General features: G+C 42.5%; 1 protein-coding gene across 2 annotated transcripts in view; it reads left to right on the top strand.

The window, feature by feature from the left end:
- The window catches only part of FAM169A (family with sequence similarity 169 member A), a 182,747-nt gene that overhangs the window by 82,725 nt on the left and 75,483 nt on the right, over nucleotides 1–24,539 (top strand). For both annotated transcript variants that reach the window (XM_026498787.4, XM_057307228.1), the window contains exon 4: nucleotides 14,159–14,287. The gene's annotated coding sequence lies outside the window, so the exon portion shown is untranslated. The remainder of the gene's footprint in view (nucleotides 1–14,158; nucleotides 14,288–24,539) is intronic.

The following is a 24,539-nucleotide window of genomic DNA, read 5'->3' as shown; positions in this document are numbered from 1 at the left end:
GTGAATTTTTTAAATCTACCTGAAATTTTTTTTAAAAAGGTTGTATTTATTTATTTATTTATTTATTTATTTATCTATTTATTTGAGAGAGAAAGTGAGAGAGAGCAACCAAGGTAAGGGAGAAAGACAAGCAGACTTTGCCCAAGGCAGGGCTTGATGCGGGGCTCCATCCCAGGACCCTGAGATCATGACCTGAGCTGAAATCAAGAGTCCAACACTTAACTGACTGAGCCACCCAGACACCCCTCAAATCTACCTGAATTTTTTGAGAGGAGCTCCTACTTCTAGCTTCCACTGAAAATTCATCAAATAATACATCTTTTGTTACAAGTTGCAACAGTACTGCTTGAGGTTTACCCAACTTCTCACTTAAAAACTCCTTGAACCCCTGGGCTCCGACTTGCCAGCTTCACGAAGGTGAGCCTAAGCAAGGTTGGAGAGTTGACCGAAGTCCCTTCAGAGATGAGCAGAGGCACCCTGTTCTCTAGTTCTCTCTCTGCTCTCCAGGCAGTACAGCTCTTTCTAAGACATAATCTCAGATTCTCCTTAGAGAGGAAACGGCTGACCTCATCAAAGTTGTCATATCCTCTTTGGTGGAACTCGATACTTCCCCTGAAAGGATGTATCTGAAACTGAACTATAGCAACAAATACATTTCACTGTAAAATAATGATCTTTTTTTCAAAATAAAAATTAGTATTCATTCATGTGAGTTCGAGCTATAGTTACTAGCATAGAATTATCTCCAAAATACACAAAGAAAAACCCAAATTGTATTTTTTTTTAATATTTTATTTATTTGTTTTTTTTTTTAAGATTTTATTTATTTATTCGACAGAGATAGAGACAGCCAGCGAGAGAGGGAACACAAGCAGGGCGAGTGGGAGAGGAAGAAGCAAGCTCCTAGCGGAGGAGTCTGATGTGGGGCTCGATCCCACAATGCCGGGATCACGCCCTGAGCTGAAGGCAGACGCTTAACCGCTGTGCCACCCAGGCGCCCCTTATTTATTTATTTGACAGAGAGTGAGAGCAGTAGATGGAGTATAAGGCAGAAAGGGAGGGAGAAGCAGGCTCCCCACTGAGCAAGGAGCCCAATGCAGAACTCTATCCCAGAACCCCGGGATCATGACCTGGGCCAAAGGCAGTCATCCAACCAACTGAGCCACCCAGGCACCCCGAAAAAAGCAAACTTTAACACAATAGATACATTATGACTGTGAGTTAAAAAATTTAAAGTCCAAATTAATGTTTTACAATAAGAATATATCTCTATGACTTTATAATTTTTTAATGTAATGTTCATTGTCTAGATTTTGGTAAAAATTAAAAATTTTAGGAAAAGAAATTGCAAATAAACCGCAACACTTCCTCACAGAATAATTCCTGTTTTAGGGTATCGGTAGATTCCTTCCAGCTTCTCTTTCATCTGTCCTATGTGTGTGTATGGATACAGATACACAGATGTCACAGTTATAATTCTGTTTGACTCTCTGAGCATTATATTATAACCATTTTCCATGTCAATAAATATTACTCAAAAACACATTTTCAAATGTTAAGTAATATTCCTTTATAACGAAATAACATCATTTCTTTAGCTATCCTCCTATTTTTGCACATTTCCTTTTTTCTGCTCTATAACTTGAAGAAAAGCCTGATATGCCAAAGTTGTCTGTATCTTTAATCATTTCCACTGGAAAATTTTCTAGAAGTAGAATTACCGGTCAGGAATTGTGAACATTTTAAGGAAACATTAGGCCTATTTCTCTCCCAAAAAAGGAGGTGTACTAATTATTGCATCAATGTACACTCCTACCAAGCCTATAGGTGTCTGTTTCGCTTCTCCCAACACTGGGTATAACTGTCTTTAAAGTTCTGTACTGGGGACACCTGGGTGGCTCAGTGGGTTAAGCGTCTGCCTTCGGCTCAGGTCACAATCCCAGCATCTTCAGGAGGGAGCCTGCTTCTCCTTCTGCCTGCCACTTCCCCTGCTTGTTTTCTCTCCCTCCCTCTCTCTCAAGAATAAATAAATAAAATCTTAAAAAAATAAAAATGAAGCTCTGTACTAGAAGCATCTGGCTGGCTCAGTCGGTAGAGCATGCTAATCCTGATCTTGGGGTTGTGAGTTCGAGCCCCATGTCGGGTGTAGAGATTACTTAAAATAAAATCTAAAAATAAAAATAAAAATAAAATTCTGTACTAAACACACATCACCTTTCAATTTAAATATCTTAAAATACTGGAGATACTGAAGAAGGTTTAGATGTTTACTGACCGTCTGTATTTCTACATTGTTAACATTCAAGATTTGTATTTATTTCCCAAAAAACAGCAGTTATCTCACCTCCGAGCGTGTGAGCGCGTTTTCTAGGTGCTGAGAGAGCAGTTATGCAGAGTTACCACAAGAGGTCCCTAGCACACAAATTACATTAAAATCTGAAACCTGTTGGGCTTGAGTCTCAACACTCACATCTTCATGAGTGGACAGGTTCATTAATTCTGATTTTAAGGGCCTCCCAAAAAGTGTTCTGGCCTAATAAGAACAGGCCTCTGACATAGACAAAAATTACTGAAGAGAGCAAGAGACAGTAGCTTAGTGGTTCAGAAGGCTCTAGATGCTGCAGAGTTGAACTTCTCTGCACTCCACCTGCCCGAATCTCCTATAAATTGATTTTTCGTGTTAGATATGGTCACTCTCAAATTTCAACAGAAATATAGTCACTTTCAGTGTGAGATGCGCTTCGGTCATTCATTGGATTGTTCAGCAATTCTCTTTGTGTTTAACTAGAAGAAGGATGTCTTTTTTTTTTTTAACTCAACAAATAATAATTTACCACTGTCCTAGGTACTGGGAATGTAATGATGAGCAAAACCTGACACTATCCCTCGCCTTACAGAGCTCATACCTGCAACATCAGTCCTAGCAGCTCTAAGCAGACTCTAGAAATTCACCCCCAGATGCTTTAGCCTCGATAGGAGACATCGTGCGCAGCCCACACAGGAGGCGACTGCTGCTCTGAGGTTCAGAGCGATGTCTCCATGACCCGTGATTATATTCTGGTCTGTCCTGAATGTCAAACCATCTGGCTCTGTATGATAGCTTCTTAAAAACTTTGCAATATAAGGGGCACTTGGCTGGCTCAGAGCATGCAGCTCTTGATCTTGGGGTCATGAGTTCAAGCCTCACATTGGGGGGTAGATTGTACTTAAAATGCAAACAAATCTTAAAAACAAAACAAAAACAAAAAAAAACCAAACCTTTGCAGTATCATATACCAGTACCTTAAAGAATTCAAATTAAACAGAAATATGAGTGAGAAAAATGAAAATCACCCATAATCACAGTCTTCACAGATGGCTATTTTTATATTATTTTATAGATATATCATTACATACACATTTGACAAATACTTGACTATTCACTATGTAGAAAGCACATTTCAAGGGCTGTGTCATAGTCTGCTTGGACTTCCATAACCAAATATCATAGACTGGGTGGTTTAAACAATAGAAGTTAATTTTGTCACAGTTCTGAAGGCTTAAAGTCCAATAGATTTGGTGTCTGGTGAGGGCTGTCTTCCTGGTTTGCAAAAGGCCCCCATCCTGCTATGCCTCACACGACTTTCCGCACTGTGGGTGCAGGGTATGGACAGAACTCTCTGTTGTCTCTTCTTATAGGGACGCTAATCCTATTGAACCAGGGCCCCATCTTTACAACCTCATTTAACCTTGATTACCCCCTTACTCCAAAGACAATCACACTGGGAGTTAGGGCTTCAACATATAAATTTGGGAGAGGGAGGTGGTGGGTGTTACAAACGTTCCCCGATAACAGGCTGTGAATAAGGCACAATCTTCGCCCACATCTCACTAATGCAGGAGTTAATAGACCCCATGTTTCTGCTTCTTCGTGTTTTGCTTACTTTATCATCTTCTGGACTTCCACTAAGTCTGGATATATATCCAGGTAAGGAGGTAAGGAGAGAAAATGAGACTGAAGAAAATTTTGTTTCCCTCCTGATTTGAAAAACATTCTCTGGGAAAGGAGGTTGAGGCTCTCAGCTACTCCAGAGATCCATAACGGAAGACCACATCACTCATTTTCTGCCTCTCCTCTAGGGGAGAAGGTGTTAACTACATAATACACAGGCCCCCCTGTACATCGGTCTGCTCTACGAAGGAGCAATAATTCCAAGTGGGGCCAGATTCATTCACTCAGAGCATATGTACTGACGACTCACACTGAAATAGGGTCTCCACCCTTGAGGAGCTCATGGCTCTAGGGAACCAGTAACAAGAGTGCAGTGTGAGAAGTGCCACCTAAGATAGAGGGAAACCCAGGAAACTGGAGGAGAGAAAAGACACCCAAAAAGGCTTGAGAAGAACCTGCACCCCACGGAAGTCTGAAGAATGCTGGAATTGAGCTGGGAAGGGAAGGGGACAGGCAGTTCAGGGAAGGCAGCAGGTGCAAGTGCGCGGACTTGGGACGTCTCAGTTCTGGATGTGCAGGGGTGGCTGGAGCAGGGGGTGCCTGCAGGGGAGGGAGATGCAAGGAAAGAGAGGTGGGGCCAGATCCTGAAGGGCCTTGTGTGTTGAGCCAGGAATTGGAATGATATCCTGAAAGCCATGCTTACTGCTAAAAGAAGCAAGAGAGTGATATGATCTGGTTTTAGAACGATACCTGTAGTGGGCACCCAGAGAAGGCTTTGGAGGAAGGGGTGGGACTGGCAAGAGTGGAACCAGATGGGCGGCTGTGGGAGATACTATCTGTGACCTAGCCTTTATCCGAACTCCATGTCTTCTCTATTAACAACAAGAAAAAAGAACACTCTGCTACACATCTACTTCCTATCTTCCCTTGCAACTGCTGTGCCAAGTGTTGTGGCAAAAGTGGAAATCCGCTGGGAATTCCTAGTAATGTTTCACTTTTCTGATCAAGGAGCTGCCTTCCCTTCTCACCACTTCTTCCCACCTGGCCTGCGGTCGTGAATCTGGAGGTCGGTCCTTGCTGACTTCCTAAGCTGCTCTACCAGCTCTGTACTGTTAACTTCCGTTTGGCTAGACGACTGTATTTGGGTTTTTGTCATATCCGGCCCAATACAGCCCTGATACAACTGGGATTTTTTTTTTTATTTCCAGGTTTTCTTTAAATTCTGGGTAGTTAACGTACATAGTAATATTAGTTTCAGGTGTAGAATTTAGTGGTTCGTCACTTACAACACGCAGCGCTCATCACTGCAAGAGCCCGCTTTAATGCCCATCACCCATCTAGCCCACTCCGCGTCCAGATACAATTGTTATTAGAGCAGTTCAGGTAAAGAAGTAAAGAGAACCTGATTACCTACTGTGAACTGAAGCAGGGAAATGATGCTAGAGGTGACAGGGTTAATTCACAAGCTATTAAGGAAGCAGAATCAATAGGACCTGGTGACTAATTAGATATGCCTATTGGGGATTTTCATCACAGAGATGACTTTTCTTTCCCTCTGAGTTGCAGGACCCCGTATCCCCCTGTCCTCTTCCTTCCCCCCACCACTGTGTTTTTATCTCCCAGCATTTTCCCTTCCCCACCTCGAGAAGCTGACCAGGAATATTATGTGTCCTTGTTCAGGGGCATGTGTAAAGTTGGCCCTAAAAGACAGCCCCCTTTCCTGGCTTTTGTTGAGAAATCTATGTTCACTTGGGGATTATGCTGCTCGTTTTCCAGGAAAAGGAGACTGACCACTCATGCCCTTCTGTGCAAAAAACCAAACCCACGAGAGCAGCTGGAGAGCTTTCCTGAGACTAAAACAGGGGATGGAGGTGTGTGGTCTCCTCTGGTGTTTCCTGCCTCAGGGAAGGACCCTACCCGGTAGTGCAAGCTGCTGACCTAAAACTCGTCTTTGACTCATCTCTCTCCTGCATTCTCTCTATGATTTGGCCCATCACCTAGTCCTTTCTAGTTTTTTCTCTAAATTATCACCTGTGTCCCTCTGTTCCCCAGAACTGGGGTTACCTCTTGTGGGAGTCCAAGAGACACAACCAAGCCAAAGAATAGGAAATGCAAGGGTTTTACTTGGAACAGGTAAAGAAGAACACTGAAGATATTTCCCAAAGTGTCTCCCCAAACAACAAAAACAACAAAACCGAGGAAGTTTTAAGCTGAGGGTGCATACGTATGAAGAGGCTTGCACAATGAGGAAGTCCGCATGCAGTTGAGGCAAAAGTCATCTTAAGGTGACAGAGTCCAGGTCTTAGTCAATGCAAGTCCTGAGGGCCGGCCAGGGTCAGCATCATCAGTTCTCTGGTTCTAGCTGGTCTGGTGTTTGAGCGCTCAAAGGAGTTTGGATCCTGCAGAGATAACTCAAGAATGTGCGTGAGGTTAATCTTTACTTTTGAACCAGCGCTGGGAGTTTTACCACTGATTTATTGTCCCTGATATGATTAGGCTATTTCCTGGCCTGATAGTGGCCTTGTGTACCTACATTCTTTTGTCCCCTTAAAATCATTAACTACTGAGATCTCTGCTTCTGCAGTTTCAACATCTCCTAAGAAGTTCTGCAAGAAATGTGCCTGGGCAAGTAGCGCGGATCAGGCAGGGATCACAAGATGGCCAGGGGCCTGCCATGACTTTCGTTAAGTCAAGAAAGCTATGTTTCGTCTTTCTTTTTCGAGGGACCTCTAATTCTTTCTGCTTATACCTCCGGTTCTTTTCAATTCCACTGCGGCAATTCTAATCCGAGCGAACATTTCAACCCTGGCCTGCTGCAAAATCCAACGAGTCTCCAGACCGTGTTCCATAAAATGATCTTTTCCAATTTATAGTATTTTAGAAAGGATACAATATTTTATAAAGGGTTCTATTTTTAAGTAATCTCTACACCCAGCTTGGAGTTCGAACTTACAGTCCTGAGATCAAGAGTTGCTCTACCAACTGAGCCAGCCAGGCGCCCCAGGATACAAATATTTTAACATCTTCCCTTTGCTCTTAAAATAAATAAAATGCCTTCACATGTCCTCCAAAGACTGACTTCTCTAGATCAGGAGCCTCACATCTTCACCCTCCACCCTATGTCTGAACTCCCACCGTGGTGACCTGACGGCACCAGAATGTTCTTTCTCCCCTCGAGAACTTAATCTTAGCCTTTTCTGCTGCCTGGTAGGGACTGCTTAACTGCCAACACACACACACACACACACACACACACACACGCACACACACGTGTTCTGGCTAACTTCCATTCAACTTCAGATTTTAGCCCAAATGTCATTTCTTTGGAGAAGCTTCCCCTGACCCCACCTCACTGCCCAGCTAAATCAGGAGCCCTGATTTTTAAGTCCAGTTTTTTCATAGCGTGTTTTCAGTGTGTATTTGTATGATTATTTAAGCATCATAATTTCCACAGAAGTAGGGACGGCGCCTGCACTCGTCATCCTTCCAAGGTCTGGTAGCATGCCTGCCCAGAGTGGACATTTGACAGCTATTTGTTGAATAAAGGAAGGAAAAGAGGGAATCCACGGTAACCACCGGGCTGCTGGCACAAGCGAGCAGGTGAATTATGAAATTCAGTTCAGCATGATTCGGTTTAATTCTTAGGAAAGAAAGCGTGAGGATGTGTGCATGCATGACAGAGATCTGGAAGAGGTACGCTCTCCTCTGGCTCTCTGAGGATCCCACAGGCTCCTCTGTGGACGGAATTTGCCGTCCTATTATAACTTATAGTGCACGTAGGCAGAAATAACGTGTGTGGAGGCAGCATTCTGAAAGCAGGCTGAGTTTGCTCATTTAGGGGACCTATCTGGACTCGATCTAGACAGTATGATACATTGGAAGGTTATCTTAAGATTTTATAAAGATGACAAAACAATTTAGTGATGATTGGGTGTCCCTCTAGGTTCCTGATGTAATAAATGGATCACTCTGGTGCCTGATGCTGGTAGTTGAGGAGGCTGTGCATGTGTGAGGATGGGGTATATGGGAACACTGTGCTTGCTGCTCAGTTTTGCTGTGAACCTCAAATTGCTCTAAAAAAAAAAAAAAGTCTATTAGGGCACCTGGGTGGCTCAGTTGGTTAATCATCTGCCTTTGGCTCAGGTCATGATCCCACGGTCCTGGGCATTGGGTTCCCTGCTCAGCGGGGAGTCCGCTTCTCCCTCTGCCCCTCCCCCTGCTCATGTTTTCTCTCTCTCTCTCTCTCAAATAAATAAATAAAATCTTTTTAAAAACCTAATATCTTAAAGATAACTTACACAAAAAGATAAAATCATGATTCTCAGAAATAAAATGAACACGTCAAAGATTATGGGTTTTTGTCCCCCCGCCCCCACCCCCAGAAGTAGGGAATCTGGCAGATGTTAAAACTGGAGAAGTCAAAGAACATACACATTGATAAAGCAGGAATGGTGCAATGAATGTGCAAATGGAGGCAAAATGAGCTTCCTCCACAGTGGGGGAGGGAAGTCAATTGAGCCTCTGTTGAACAGGGCAGAATTTGCATGCCTATAGGCAAGAATCATTTTACATTTCTGTTATCTAAAGAGTTACAAAAGAGCCCCAGTAGAATCAGGATCTGTGAAGTGGAAGGGTGTATTATTATGTCTGCCACTGAAGCACGCGTTCTCTCTACACATACATACAACAAGGCATTAATGTGATATGGCCCCACATGAGGGGAATCCCCTGTGTCTGCACAGGCTGTGTTTAATCCCCTCAGGATTGCTTCTTGAGGACCCCACACAACTTCCATCTCACATGGTGTTGGTAGATGTAGGAAAATTGAATAGCAGCCCGACATTTCTACTAAAATATCATATTCATCCCCCAGGCAGTAGCAAGGCACTGACTTCCTTGTTCCAGACTTTCTTCCCCCTCCCCATCCTGAAGAGAGAGAGAGAGAGAGAGAGCGCTTGTATGTGTGCCCAGTGAGTTGGGGGAGGGGCAGAGGGACAGGGAGAGAGAGAATCTCAAGCAGACTCCTCCTTTAGTGTGGTGCCCGCTGAGGGGCTCTGTCTCATGACCCTGAGATCATCACCTGAGCCAAAACCAAGAGTCGGTCTCTCAACCGACTGAGCCACCCAGGCACCCCCAGACTTTCTTATTAAAAACAGTTTTTTGGGGGAATAAATTTCTATACTGTAAAATTCACTTGTTTTAAGTACATGATTCAACGATGGTGAGTAAATTTACACAGGTGTGCATCCACTTCCACAATCCAGTTTTAGAATATTTTCAGGACCCCAAAGAGAACTTCCATGCCCATTTGCAGTTGATCTCTGTTCTCATTCCAGTCCCAGGCAGTCAGAAATACCCTTTTTTCTTTATAAATTTGGCTTTTCTGGACATTTTTATAAAAGGAATTATAACAATATGTGTTTTTTCATGCCTGGCTTCTTTCGCTTAGTATAATTATTTTTAGTTTTGTCATGTTTTAGCATCTTTCAATGGTTCAAACTTTTTATTTCTAAGTATTCCATTGTTCGGATATAACACATTTTATCTATTCATCAGGTTATGGATTTGGGGATAATTTCCACTTTTTGACTATTATGAATACCACTAAGAACATTCATGTGCTAATACTTGCGTGGAAATACAGTTTCATTTCACTTGGGGAAATACCTAGGAATGGAATTGCTGGATCATATGGTAAACATATTGTTTTAAAATGTTGGTTTTATTTTTACTCACATTTGGTGAGGCCAACAGATCGAGAGGTGATTTCCATTGAAAAGATATTCGGTTACTCTTAGTTCCCGCCATGCCATGCAGGCCCGCACGGGAAGCACCACGTTGGTCAGGAGGCAGAAAAGGGAGTACATGGGCAAAGGAATTTATTATGGGATCTGCAGGAAGGAACAGGTGAGGCAGGGTCAATAGGTTTAGGATTGGCTAGTTTGAATAATTTCAGGGAGCTCTGGGGCATTGGGACTGTCTCAGATTGTCCCCTACTTGACCTTGAGGTGATTAGGGAAGGGAGATAATGGCTTTTATAAGTGAGAGCTCCATAAAGAAAGTAGTTGGGGTACTGGCTTTGGATGGGTTGGTTTGCATATGAGAGGCACCTTGTAGTTTTACTATCTCTAGGAATTAACTAGACCTGAGAGGGGCAGTCACCCTAAAATCTGTAAAGCCCCAGATGTCAAAACGTTAGACTAAAAAGACATACTTAATACACATATGTTTAACTCTTTAAGAAACCGCCAAGCGGTTTTCCAAAGTGGTTATACCATTTTCCATTCAGCAATGTACAAAGGTTCCATTTTCTCTACATTTTCCCCAGCGGTAATTATTGTCTGTCTCTTTGATTATAGCCATTCTAGCAGGAATGAAGTGATAGCTCATTGTGGTTTTAATTTGCATTTCTCAAATAACTGATAATGTGGAGCATCTTTTTATGTGTTCATTGGCCATTTCTTTATTTTCTTTGGCAAAATATCTATTCAAAAATTTGCCTGTTTTTAAATTGGGGTTTTTGTCTCCTTGTTAAAAAAAAGTTTTAAGAGTTCTTTATATATTCTGCTATCGGATACATGGTTTGCTCCCACCCAGCATGGCCACTGGGGTCCAAGAAAGAGCATTCCAAAAGACACGAAGTAGAAGCTACTGTTCCCTCTATGACCTGGGTTTAAGTCCCAGAATGTCCCTTCTGCCTCATTGTCTTGGTCAGAGTTAGTTACAAGGCAGCCCAGATTAAAAGGGAAGAGAAGTAAGTTCCTCTTCTTGTATGGGGAGCAAAATGCACACACAGGGAAGACACGAGTTGATTGTGGCTATCTTTAGAGACTGGATGCTCCTCTTTCATGTACTTTAATAATTCTCATATTTGTAATAAATTAAACATATGGGTATAATAAATGAAACTTATGAGTATGGTGGATGTTAAGTTATTTTTGAGTAATCCAATATAATTTTCAAACTTACAAAACTCTTATACCTCAACTCAAAATTTCAAATCTGAGTCAATTATTTATTCATTTTATTTTATTTTATTTTAAGATTTTTATTTATTTAATAGAGAGAGAGAGAGACCACAAGCAGGGTGGGTTGTAGGCAGAGAGAGAGAGAGAGAAGCAGACTCTCCACTGAGCAGGGAGCCCAATGCCCAGGACCCTGGGATCATGACCCGAGCCGAAGGCAGACACTTAACCACCTGAGCCACCCAGGTGCCCCTATTCACTCATTTTAAATTGAAGTCACAAAGTTCATCAGTTAGATGCTCTAATTTGCCCAATTTTCTTAATGTTCCAAACACTTTAAATACCAAACATATACAGATTGTTCCTTGTGGCAGACAGACCTGAAAGTGAGCCCCAATATTTTCCCATCTCCTGCTGTGCATTCTTTAGTTTAATCCCCACCCCTTGGGTGGGGGCAAGACCCATGAATGCTTTTAACAGATAGAATATGGCAAAGGTGGTACTATGTCAGTCCTTTGATTAGGTCGTAGTATATGGAAAAGATGATGGGATGTCACTCCATGATTGTGTTACGTTATAAAAGACTCTGTTATAGCAGACTGGAATGAGAGATTTTCCTTGGGTTTGATGAAGTAAACAGACATGTTGGACAAGCCAGCTGTGGACTGAATATTTTTATTACCCCCAATATTCATATGTTGAATGCTAACTCCCAATGTGATGGTATTAGGAGGTGATTAGGTCATGAGCATGGAGCTCTCATGAATGGGATTAGTGGAAGCCCAGAGAGCTCTCTTGCCCTTTCTCTGCCATGTGAAGATATGAGTGAGTAGAAGGCATCAGTGTGCGACCTGGAAGAGGGTCTCCACCAGACCCCCACCATGCTGGCACTGTGCTATCTGATTTCCAGCCTCCGGAACTCTGAAAAACCAATTTCTGTTGTTCACCTGGCCTATAGTCAATACTCAAAATAGTTGGAGATAATGGGGGAATGCTTTTTTAAATTACCCTGCCAAGCCATGAATCAAGTATAGGGGTGGATAAAGACATTCTCTTTTCTTAAAGTCTGCCAGAAGCTGTGCTTCAGCAAATACGGAGAGCAAACCAGGGAAAAGAATATCACTGGATCCAGGAAAAGGAAACACAGCAGAAGAGAAACAGTTTGATAGAGAAGGGAATTCTCAGGATGATAGCTATGCAGTAGGGCTTCCCAGCAAGCAGCCCATACAGACTGCAGTAGGGGGGTGGTGTGCAATGGGGGGAGGTCTCCAAAAAAAAAAGGAAATAGATTATCTAACATGCTTGTGCACTGTGGGGAAGGGAAAAAGTCTTACTGAGAGTATTTGAAGAACAGATGGACCACTTTGGAAAACAGTAAAGATAGGTATGTAGAAAACAGAATTTTAGAAATTATTAATTCCAGGAAAAATTAAAAATTCGTAAAGATACAACGTGTAATTACTAGGATCATCATTAAAGCATATTTACGCAGCCATAATAATACATCGACTGTTTTTTTAAGTTTACTTTTTTTAGTAATCTCTGCACCAAACATGAGGCTCAGACTCACCACTCCAAGACCAAAATTCTCATGCTCTTCTAACTGAACCAGCCAGGCACCCCAATATATCGACTACTGATTGATCTAGAATTTTTTATCCTGGAGGAGAAGGGAAGTAGGAAGTGGCAATGTAATAGACCAATTCATCATCTACCTAAGAGGAAGTTGACTGATATCAAATTGATAAATCAAGAAATAGCAGTATAAATATATTACTTAGAAATATGAGGATAGGCACGCCTGGGTGGCTCAGTCCCTTAAGTGTCTGCCTTCAGCTCAGGTCATGGTCCCAGGGTCCTGGGATTGAGTCCTACATCAGGCTCCTTGCTCGGCGGGAAGCCTGCTTCTCCCTCTGCCTGCCACTCCCCCTGCTTGTGCTCTCTCTCTGACAAATAAATGGATAAAATCTTTCAAAGAAAAAATGAGGATAAAAAGATGAGAATTTTTTTAAGGAAAAAAAAAGCTAAATTAATTCAAATTAGGTGCCTCCAGGGAATAAGGGACAGAGATTTTCCTTAAGATCTTTTAATACTAATTGAGTACCTAATACTATTTTGAAGACTGCAGTCATTAGAGTCAGTGGTCTCCCAAAGAGCCATATGACAAGGCCTTTCCTTGCTTCTCCCAAGACCCCGTTCCATCATTACTGCTTCTTTGATTTTGGTCATTAGTCTCTCCCTCTCCATTGGCTACTTTCCCTCTGTTTATAACGGTATCCAAGAACTTCCAGCTTGGCAAACTGACTGGCCAACTTTGGCTTCTTTCCCTGGATTCTGATTTCATTTCTTGGCATAGGGTATTGTTGGAATGCTATCCACTACTGATGAGCCCTTGTTGGGCCAGCTCCAGGACCTCCCACGTGTGGGTATTTGTCGGGTACTCTGTACACTGCAGCTTGGGGCACAGAGAGCCAGCCCTACCTGCAGTGATGGGCATTTTAGAAGTCAGAAGTACAATCACTGTGGAAATAACTAGAAACAAGAAGGGAAAGAGAAAAAAGAGTCAAGGGTGACAGCAAAAGATAGCAGGGCCATTACTGACACTGGGAACTCAAGAACAGGACATTTGGTAAGGGAGGTAAAGAATATGATAAATTTGGCTTGAAACAAACTGAGTTTGAAGTTTGTAGAATTGAGTGGTAATCAGAGTATAGTGGACAGATGAATCATGATCCAGAAACAGTGAAATATAGTGGGTAAGGTTTTAAAATTAACGTGTGCTAGACTCATGTTCTGGCTCTACCCGTTACTAACTGAATGACCATTGGTAAATTACTTAGCTTCTCTGAAGCTCAGTTTTGTTTTTTTGGTTTTTTTTTTTCATCTGCAAAATGGGGATTGTATCTTGATGAGACAGCAGGCCTGACAAATTTGAGATGTCACCAGGGAAAGGCCACATGAATCAGAAAGAACAATCTGGCTAGAGTTGGAAGACTGGGTTAGAGATGTCAGGACTGCAGATCAGTATCCTGAGAGCAGTACTGCAGAAGGTCGAGGATGGTAGGCTTGAGGGGTAACTGAGGGAGGGGGCAACTAGGGGTCGAGAGCCCCGAGACAATTTAGGAACTACTTGGGAGATAGAACCAGCAGGATGCCGTGATTTATGGGCTTGGGGGGGGAGGGTGGCAGAGGATGTCAGTGCTCCACCTGTATGCTTCCAGATCCCTCTGCCATTTTCAGGTTGTGCTTTCACTTCCAATAGGCAACACTGGCAAGGAGAACCAGAAGTACCTGGGATTTCCAGCTCCCCGAGGAGAGCCCTAGCAAATGACTCCTGGGGCAGAAGTATAACTACTCCAGATTCCGTGCTCCTGGTCCAGACTGCTCTGAGGTATGACTATCTCCAGAATCCTCATGGAGTTGAGCCTAAATTGCCCTGCATGGGATTTTGTTTGATGTCAACTGCTTGCTTCGCTTCCTTCTCTTCCAGGGCTCTCTTTCCCACTCCCATATTGGTTTTTTGCTGGCAGCACTTCCTGATTAATCATTTTCACATGAATCCTCATCCCAAGGTCTGCTTCTGGGGAGTCCATCCTGAGACAGTGTGATAGTCATTAATGCTGCTTATTAATTTTTCTACTCTCTGTCTTCTGGGCATGCAGTAGGGGTTTGCTTCCTGGCCTCCAGTGGTGGGGTGAGGGAGCCACGTTACCAGCTCTAGCGGAGGGGATGTGTGTTGCTTCTGAGCTGGGCATCATATTGCCAGAATGAAACCCCTCAGAGCTCTTTTTTCTCTGTTGTGTTGACCAGAACTGTTCCAGGTAGCGACTACTTTATCAGCCTGGGACGAGAGTCAGTGTGATGAAGGGGAGCAGAGCCCCAGCTCTGACTCAGCAGTCAAAATGAAAAATAAGCTTTCGTCGTGTTAAGCCACTGTGAGGTGGGAGGTGTTTGCTGTTCTGCAATATGACCTAGGAAATCTTTTTTTTTTTTTTAAGATTTTATTTATTCATTTGACAGAGAGAGACAGCCAGCGAGAGAGGGAACACAAGCAGGGGGAGTGGGAGAGGAAGAAGCAGGCTCCCAGCGGAGAAAGGAGCCCGATCCGAGGACCCTGGGATCACGCCCTGAGCCGAAGGCAGATGCTTAACGACTGAGCCACCCAGGCGCCCCTGACCTAGGAAATCTTGACAGATATAGAGGAATGAGAAAAAGAGAAAAATCAGGGATGACTGAGATTTCTGACTTGGGCTATTGAACGGATGAGGTTAACATTCTTTGGGACTGGGAAAAGCAAGGAGAAAGAACTTTGTTTACTTTTTTTAGGTGGGGAATTAAGTGCAGTTTTAAACTTTCTGAGTTTGAGATTCTTTTTTTTTTTTTTTTAAGATTTTGTTTATTTATTTGAGAGAGAGAGAGAGCCAGAGAGGGAACACAAGCAGGGGCAGAGGGAAAGGGAGAAACAGGCTGTCCGATGAGCAGGGAGCCCGCCATGGGGCTCAATCCCAGGACCCTGGGATCATGACCTGAGCTGAAGGCAGATGCTTAACCTACCGAGCCACCCAAGCCCCCTGAGTTTGAGATTCTTGTGGAAATCCAAACTGAGATGTTGAGAAGAGAGTTGGTTCTGAGTCTCTGGAGAGTGATGTGGGCTGGAAACAGACCCTTGGGACATAAGTATTAAATTAGGAAAATAAGAATAGAAAATCAAGACCACGGAAAAACAGAATGTATCTGTGCTGATAATAAACATTAACAAACATGCTATGATTGAAATTAAAACTGGGCATTGAGCTTGCCAGCCAGGGAAACAGGGGACACATATTCTAATACATGGCTTGCACTGTTGGAAAGAAATAGGTACATCAGTTCCTTCAAGAAACTGAAGTTCTGAATGTCTCCCTCCCACTTCCACCAGAGTAGCTTCTGAATGATGTTGTCTTACAGTAAGGATTTCATGACCAAAGAAACTTGGAAAACTATAGGATCTCCCCGGAGTATCAATTCTCTGGGCTAGATTTCTGATACAAATTGAATGGCAGCAAACTCAATATATATTCTCTGAGGAATTCCAAATAGAAGAGAGTTTGCGGGTATCTAGGCAAAGCCGACTTTTCTCCCGGAAGAAGCTTTGAGCTTTCCCACCATTCACTTTAGCTATCGGAGTTGTCCTGTGACGTTGAGTTCTGTGGCTTGTAGCCCTTCTTGATCTCCCCGGGCTTGGACAGTGCTGCTCTCTGTTAGCCAGCATCTCCGCTGAATAGTAACTGCTTCTGCTTTTGTCGCCATGGAACTTTCCCCACAAGTATTCTAATGTCTTCAACAGAGCAGAAGGAAATAATCGACCATGGAGGGGCCTGGAAGTGATTTTAATCACTGAGAATGACATTGCAAAATGACTACAATACTTAGTTACTGTGATGGGTGAGGTTTGATTTCACAGAACAGCGAATCAACTCAGTTCACTGAACAGACATGGGCTTTGGCAAAACACTCGTAGACTTGTTCGGATCTCGTAAGCTGTATGAGAGCAAAAGAAGAATTCTGGCATATATAAAAAAATATCAGCATTTGAAAGAAGAAAGAAACTGTAGGAAAGAAAATGGGGGAAAAGTCACAAAAAATAAAGATTTTAAATTTAAATACCATATAAGAGCACCAATATATGCGCAGCATGACACCATGATTAAAAGTCTTATTTTATAGAGTCAGGTAAGTGAAGTAAAGCATATTTTAGGTCTTCATGATAATGTCTAGAAAAGCATCTATCATCCTTTGAAACGAAGAGGGAATGATTCTCCTCCCCCAACATGCAATATTTAGATTTTTTACTATTTATTCAGACTCCTGGTTATTTATTGCAGAGTTGTAAATGCTAGGTTTGGGGATAAAGGGTAGGGCAGGGAAGGTAAAAAGTAGTTAGAGACATGGTCTTCATGACCTTGCAAGGTCAGAGTCAGCATCCTCTCCCCCTGGCTCTGGGATTTCCTGATTTTCTGGCAGGTCCTGGCTGGGCACGCTCTGAGCACTTTACCGGAACGGAGTGTGAGGGCGACAAGAAGGCTGGTACCCTTGCAAGGCTCTAAGACCCAGCACAGCAGGCTCAGAGACGCACTGCTTCCCACCAGCGTGGCTCAGCCTCTTCCCAGAACTTGTCAACTGGTGGTTCAGTCCCAGTTTTGACCCCTTTCCAGCCTGAGGTTTGAACCGCACCTAGCAGACCCTGCCCAGGACGCTTGATGTATTCCCTCTTGCTTGTCCCCTGCCTTCCCTCCTGGGGCTGTACTACTTGAATCATTGAGTCCACTTTGAGTCAGTTGCAGGCTTGGGTCCAGTGCCCTCTCCTTGACGTTGGGATGAGCGTCAAGAGCACAGGGATCATGTCCAGGTTAGGCTGAGCTTCCCAGTGGGGTACTGCTTGAGAAAAGGACCAGCCCTTGGTGATTTCTCCTCCCCAGACTCTCAAAGGAGGGGCCCTGAGAGCCAGAGTACCTGAGGCTTCCTGCTGGGGAAGCTGTCCCCAGGACTTCGGACACTCACAGACTGGGCTATATGAATTCAGCAGGTCTTGCTCCAGGGGCAGAATGTGAGTCTGCTTTTGTTTTTTCATCAGTTTTATTCCTTGAATCAATGTTGTTGACAGCAAATTGTCTTTAATAAGTCATGTGTTCTTTGCAAAAAACAAAACACAGAAGAAAAGATTCAAGTGTTTTCCTTATTCTCCCAATCATAATGGGTTCCAGAGTGCTTGATGGAAAACTTTTCAACTGTAAAAACACTCATAGAATTGGCAAAGCATGGAACAAGAATAAAAAGCTAGCATTAGACACAAAAAGCACAAGCCATGGAGAAAAAGATTAATAAATTTAGGCATTTTAACAAAAAATTTCCATTCCTTAAGAGATAACTAAAAAAATAACTTAACCTTTGTATCCAAAGGCACTAATAATAATAATTATTATAAATAGTTATACAGTGCTTCCTATATGCTAGGCACTGTTCTTTTTTCTTTTCTTTTTTTTTTTTCAAAGTAGGCACCACACTGAGCATGGAAGGCTTGAACTCACAACCTTGAGATCAAGACCTGAGCTGAGATCAAGAGTCAGATGCTTAACTGACTGAGCCACCAAGGCACATCGCATAACTTTTACATTTTTAAAAAATGTATTTATTTATTTGAGGGAGAGAGAGTGAGCACGAGTCGGGGAGAGGGGCACAGGGACAAGTGGACTCCCAGCTGAGCATAGGGCCCAACTGGGGGCTGATCCCAGGACCCTGAGATCATGACCTGCGCCAAAGTCAGACACTTAACTGACTGAGCCACCCAGGTGTTTTATTCTGTGGCGGCCTTATTTCTAAACCACCGGGTGGAGGACATCTCATTGGGGCCTCCATATAGGAGAAAACAACTTTGCACGACGTGCTGAGTTTTGAAAGAGGATTCGAGCTTGCCGCTCGCACTGTGGCAGGTGAGGACGTCCCAGTTTGAGGAAGGAAAACACATAAAAGCCCAGAGAAGTGAAGCAGCTGGGCTTGTTCACGGAACTATGAGCAGTTTACAAAGCTCAGTGTGGCTGAAGCAGTGTCGCGCTTAAGCCCTCCCACGCGGGTGTCATTCTGGAAGAGGGAGGGCTTTGTCTCTTGGAAGTTGGGGGAGAGAGCACGTGACCAGCATTTAACCTGGTCTGCACGTGTGTCTGGTCGGGCTTTCATTCTGCTTCCCCTAATGTCTTTTCTTTATCACCGTTACAAGTTATGTCAAATATTGATCTTGAAGACAGTTGCTGAAAGGACCGGAGTTTTTTTGTTTTGTTTTGTTTTAAAGATTTTATTTATTTATTTGAGAGAGAGAGAGACAGCCAGTGAGAGAGGGAGCACAAGCAGGGGGAGTGGGAGAGGAAGAAGCAGGCTCCCAGCAGAGGAGCCCAATGCGGGTCTCGATCCCAGAACCCCAGGATCACGCCCTGAGCCGAAGGCAGACGCCTGACGACTGAGCCACCCAGGCGCCCATGAAAGGACCCGAGTTTTGAAGCGTGTACTTAGGAGAAACACGATTCCTTTTTCTCCCCAACTGTAGATCCTTCTAAAAAGTGGCCAGAATGGCTGAGGAGGAGGCCAGAGCTGGAGGTAGGCAGCCACCTGACCACGCAGGGCTTGCGCCAACATGCTAAGTGCTTGCACTGAGGCGGTATGTGAGGGGCAGTCAGCAAAAGGTTCCAGAGTTTGAGAGGAACACATACTTCCCCTCACACGTAAACATATATGTGCATGTATAGAGAGACACACTATATTTAAGACATTAGAAGCTCTATAAATGTATCAAATATATAAATAAACCTACAAACAATTGCTTAGTTTACTATACTCATACACACACGGTGTGTATACACACATATATGCACAGACATATATATATATATACATATACGTATATACAGTCTGGTATGAACATGTAAAGAATATTATGTATGTGTGTGTATTATATATGTATGTGTGTACGTGTGTATGTGTGTATGTGTGTATACATGTGTATGTATGTATATACCTGTGTGTATACGTGTGTGTGTGTGTGTGTGTGTGTGTATACACACATGGAGAGAAAGACAAACAGAGAAACTGGATGGATACCTACATCCAGTGCTTACCTCTGAGGGCTGAATTGTAAGGGGGACTTTCACTTCCTGTTTTATACCCTGCAGTGTTATTTGATTTTGATATAAGAGCAGACATTGAGGGGTGCCTGGGTGGCGCAGTCGTTAAGCATCTGCCTTTGGCTCAGGGCATGATCCCGGCATTGTGGGATCGAGCCCCACATCAGGCTCCTCCGCTGGGAGCCTGCTTCTTCCTCTCTCACTCCCCTGCTGTGTTCCCTCTCTCGCTGGCTGTCTGTCTCTGTCAAATAAATAAATAAAAATCTTAAAAAAAAAAAAAATTTCCTTTAAAAAAAAAAAGAGCAGACATTGATTCGGTAATACAAAAATCTTAAAAGCATAAATATTTAGAGAACATTATGTAGCTATAGGCCAATAATGAACTTTTCTTTAATGAGTTGCCCAATGTTTTACAGAAATACGAGAGCTGTGGCCCTCTTGGGTGGCAAGAGGCCTGGGGTGCAGGAGGGTGTAGGTGGGGACAGGCTGGCGATCAGTCAGGACCCTCTGCAGTAGAAAATGTAGGTGAAAATGAGGTGTGAATTAAATGCACTCTTTCACTGCTGAGGTTTTGCTCCTACTCTTCCCCAAATGGGGAATGAATCTGCCCTCTTACCTCATTTCTCCACCTACTGAGATTCTGCTCATCCTTCAAGCCTGAGTTCAAATCTTGGTTTCTCTGTAAAGTCTCTGCATTCCCTCTGCTTGGTACAGTTACCTTCTTAGTGTTTCCATGACACTGTTTCTTCTTATGGCATTTCTTTCTGCCTTGTTCTATCACTAGTCATTTATATCTCCTAACCAGACTGTAACAATTTTAAGGATAAGAGTCATTTCCTACCATTTAAAAAAAAAAAAAAACCAAACTCACAGTTTTAGTGTAAGGCTTTGCATGTCATAGATTCAATAAATGCTCATTGAATGAAAATCATTTAAAAAAACATATATTGAGGGGTGCTGGGTGGCTCAGTTGGTTAAGCATCTGCCTTCGGCTTGGTTCGTGATCCTGGAGTCTTGTGATGGAGCCCTGCTTCAGGCTCCCTGCTCAGCGGCGAGTCTGCTTTTCCCTCTCCTGCTCCCCCTGCTTGTGCTCGATTGCTCTCTCTCTAAATAGATTAAAAAAAAAAAAATCTTTTAAAAACCCCATATATTGAGATAGAAACCTTTTTAAAGCTATAATTTCATTTTTTCTGTATTGACGTCACTTCTCACAAATCCTTTTTTCCTAATTTTATTACGCTTAAATTTAAAGGAAACTGATCATAATAACCATACCCCAAAATAAAAGCTAATTTTCCCAAACATTGTAGTTTGATGTTATGCACATCAGCATCAACTTTGTGGGATTTCAAATTCTTGGTCCATAAGAATCACCTAGGGAGGGAGTGTACACACACACACACACACACACACACACACACACTTCCCCAGAGCCACTTCCAGATATTTTGGTTCCATTGGTCTGAGGTGGCCCTTATTTTAAAAAGTTCTTCAGGTGATGTTAGCTTGTGTTTTACTGCTTTAGTTGATTGACTTACACCTCAAGGGCATTTCTTTTGAAATCCTCTACCAGAGACAGATCAAAGACTTCACTTAGATTCACTTGAGATCAATCTCCCTTGGCCGTCTGGCTGACTCCCTGGATCCTCCTCATTTCCACTTAAATTCTAGCAAGGTTTAAACGTCCCTTCACTGCCCCCACAATACCCACATAGCTTTATTCTTACTTCACTTTTTTCACTTCTTTTAAACTTCCCTCATAATTTGACAAATTATAATGAAATTTGTCTTGTTGCTTTTATAGTTCACTATAAATGACTTTTTAAATAATTCTTCCAACTTTATTGTTTCATATTTTTTCAAAAACATACGAGGCATATTAAAACATAGATATGCGTGTATTGCATACATGCAAGCACACATAGACACATATGTGTGTCTCAGTCTGTCCCTCTACTGTTCAGCACTTTGCTTTGCTTTTTTAAACTTGTTCTGAGATCTTTCAAACATATAGATGAGTATGTAAGAAATGAACAGTTAATAAATAGAATTGTACATTCAAATGGCCAATAAACATCTGAAAATCACAGAATTGAATGGAGAAATAGGCAATTCAGTGATAATAGTTGGACTTGAATATGCAACTTTCAATAATGGATAGAGCAACTAGAAAGAAAGGCAGCAAGGGGAGTGCCTGAGGGGGTCAGTCTGTTAAGTGTCTGCCTTAGGCTTAGGTCATTATCCCAGGGTCCTGGGATCAAGCCCCACGTCAAGCTCACTACTCAGTGGGGAGTCTGCGTCTCCCTCTGCCTCCGCCTCTCCCTCTGCTCATGCTCTCTCTCCCTTTCTCTCTCAAATAAATAAATAAATAAATAAAATCTTAAAAAAAAAGGGGGGGGGCAGCAAGGAAAAAGAAGACTTTAATAAGACTATTCACCAACTCATGGACTTCATGGACGTACATAGAACAGTCCTCCCCATAACAGCAGAATACACATTTTCTTAAGTACACATGAAATATTCTCCAGGATGGACTTTGTTGTAGGCCAAAAAGCAAATTGCAACAAATTTTAGAAGATTAAAATCATGCAAGGTATGTTCCCTGGTAATAGTGGAATGAAATTAGAAATTAATAACAGAAATTTGGGAAGGTTACAAGTATGTGAAAATTAAACAACATGCTCCTGAATAACAAATGGGTCCAAGAAGAAATCCCAACAGAATTCAAAAAGTACTTTGAAATGAGTGAAAACAAAAATACAACATAGCAAAACTTATGGGAAGCAACAAAAATAGTGCCAAGAGGGAAATTTATACCTGTAAACAGTTAGATTAACAAAGAAGAAAGATCTCAGATCAATAACCTAACCTCCCACATGAAGAGACTAGAAAAATAAAGAGCATACTAAATCCAAAGCATGGACAAATTGAAGTAAATAATTAATATTAGAGTGGAAACAAATGAAATAGAGAAGAGAAAAATAATAGAGAAGTTCTACAAAGCCAAAAAATTGGTTCTTTGAAAAGATTGACAAAATTGAAAAGCCTTTAAACAGACTGACCACGACAAAAGGAGAAGACCCAAATTACTAAAATCAGAGGAAAAAAAGGTCATTACTACCCACCTTATAGAAATCAAAAAGAGTATAAGGGGACACCATGAACAAACGCATGTCAACGAATTAGATAATCTACATGAAAAGGACAAATTCCTAAAAACACACAAATACTCAAAACTGATTCAAGAAAAAAATAGGAGGCGCTTGGGTGGCTCAGGTGGTTAAGTGTACAATTCTTGGTTTCAGCTCAGGTCATGATCTCATGGGTCATGGGATCAAGCCTCACATCAGGCTCTGCAGTCAGTGGGGAGTCTGCTTGAAAATTCTCTCCCTCTGGGGCGCCTGGGTGGCTCAGTCGTTAAGCGTCTGCCTTCGGCTCAGGGCATGATCCTAGGGGCCTGGGACTGAGCCCTTCATCGGGCTCCCTGCTCAGTGGGAAGGCTGATTCTCCCTCTCCCACTCCCCCTGCTTGTGTTTCCTCTCTTGCTGTCTCTCTCTCTGTCAAATAAATAAATAAAGTCTTTAAAAAAAAAAGAAAGAAAGAAAATTCTCTCCCTCTGCTCTTTTCCCCACTTTCTCTCTCTCTCACAAATAAATAAATCTAAAATGCAGCAGCCACTGGCCGAGAGCTTATGCTAAGGATATAATAGGAAAACATGTTTGTGACCTTGCAGGCTTTAGCGTAAATGTCAGAGCACAGCGGCCGGGAATGCCCTGCTTGCCCAGCAGTTGGGAACGCCCAGCTCACTCAGGGCAGAACACTGCCCCAACCGAAACTTGATTGCTTTTGACAATAGCCCACAGGGCCCATAGAAACATGTTTAAGAATAGGCCTCACTTGCTGAACTTTACATCATCTAATCCCATGACCTTCCCCGTGATGTACTACTATTCACTAGGATGCACCGATCATCCCCTTGATTGTCTTTGATTGATTATTACCTCTAAATACGTGAGGTTGCAGCAATCGCACTCTTGGCGGTGGCACACCTGGCGTTCGTCCCCTGCACCCACGCTCTCTTTTGCAAGCTAACCTGTCTGTGCCGCGTCCTTCTCCCGAATTAACGCCATGGCTCCGCGGGCGGTGTTGCGGCACTAAAACAAGAAAAGAAAAAAATAGATAATATGAATAGACTGACAATAAGTAGATTGAATTAGTAAATAAAAAGTACCCACCCAAAAAAGCCCAGGTACAAATAGCTTCACTGCCAAATTCTGCCAAACATTTAAAGAATTAGTACAGTGGCACCTGGCTGGGTCAGTCAGTGGAGCATGCAACTCTTTATCTCCGAGTCATGAGTTCAAGCCCCACATTGGGTATAGAGATTATGGAAAGAAAGGAGGAAAAAAAGAAGGAAGGAAGGAAGGAAGGAAGGAAGGAAGGAAGGAAGGGTCCGTCTCAAAGTCTACATAAAACAGAAGTACTTCCTAACTCATTCTATGGATTAAGTATAATGTGATAATAAAGACAGACATCACAAAAAAGGAAAACCACAGACCAATATTACTTATGAACACAGGTGCAAAAATCCTCTGCAAATACTGGAAAACTAAATCTCACATCATATAAAAAGGATTATACACCCTGAACAAGTGGGATTTATCCCCAAGAATGCAAGGTTGGTTCAACATATGAAAGAATCAATGTAATACATCATATTAATAGAATAATGGAAAACCACAGGATCATCTAAATGGAGAAAAAACATTTGACAAAATCCAGCACCCTTTCATAATGAAAACACTCAACAAAATAGGGTAAAAGGAAACTTCCTCAGCCTGATAAAGATCATCCATGAGAAACCCACAGCTAAAGTCATACTTGTAAAATACTGAAAACTTTTTCCATAAGATCAGAAACAAGACAAAGATGTCTGTTCTCATCACTTCTATTTAACATTGTACTGGAGGTTCTGGTCAAGCAATTAGGCAA

The sequence above is a fragment of the Ursus arctos genome, unplaced genomic scaffold (assembly GCF_023065955.2).
Source record: "Ursus arctos isolate Adak ecotype North America unplaced genomic scaffold, UrsArc2.0 scaffold_5, whole genome shotgun sequence".
NCBI classification, from domain to species: domain Eukaryota; kingdom Metazoa; phylum Chordata; class Mammalia; order Carnivora; family Ursidae; genus Ursus; species Ursus arctos.
This window is presented reverse-complemented; position numbering and strand designations above follow the sequence as displayed.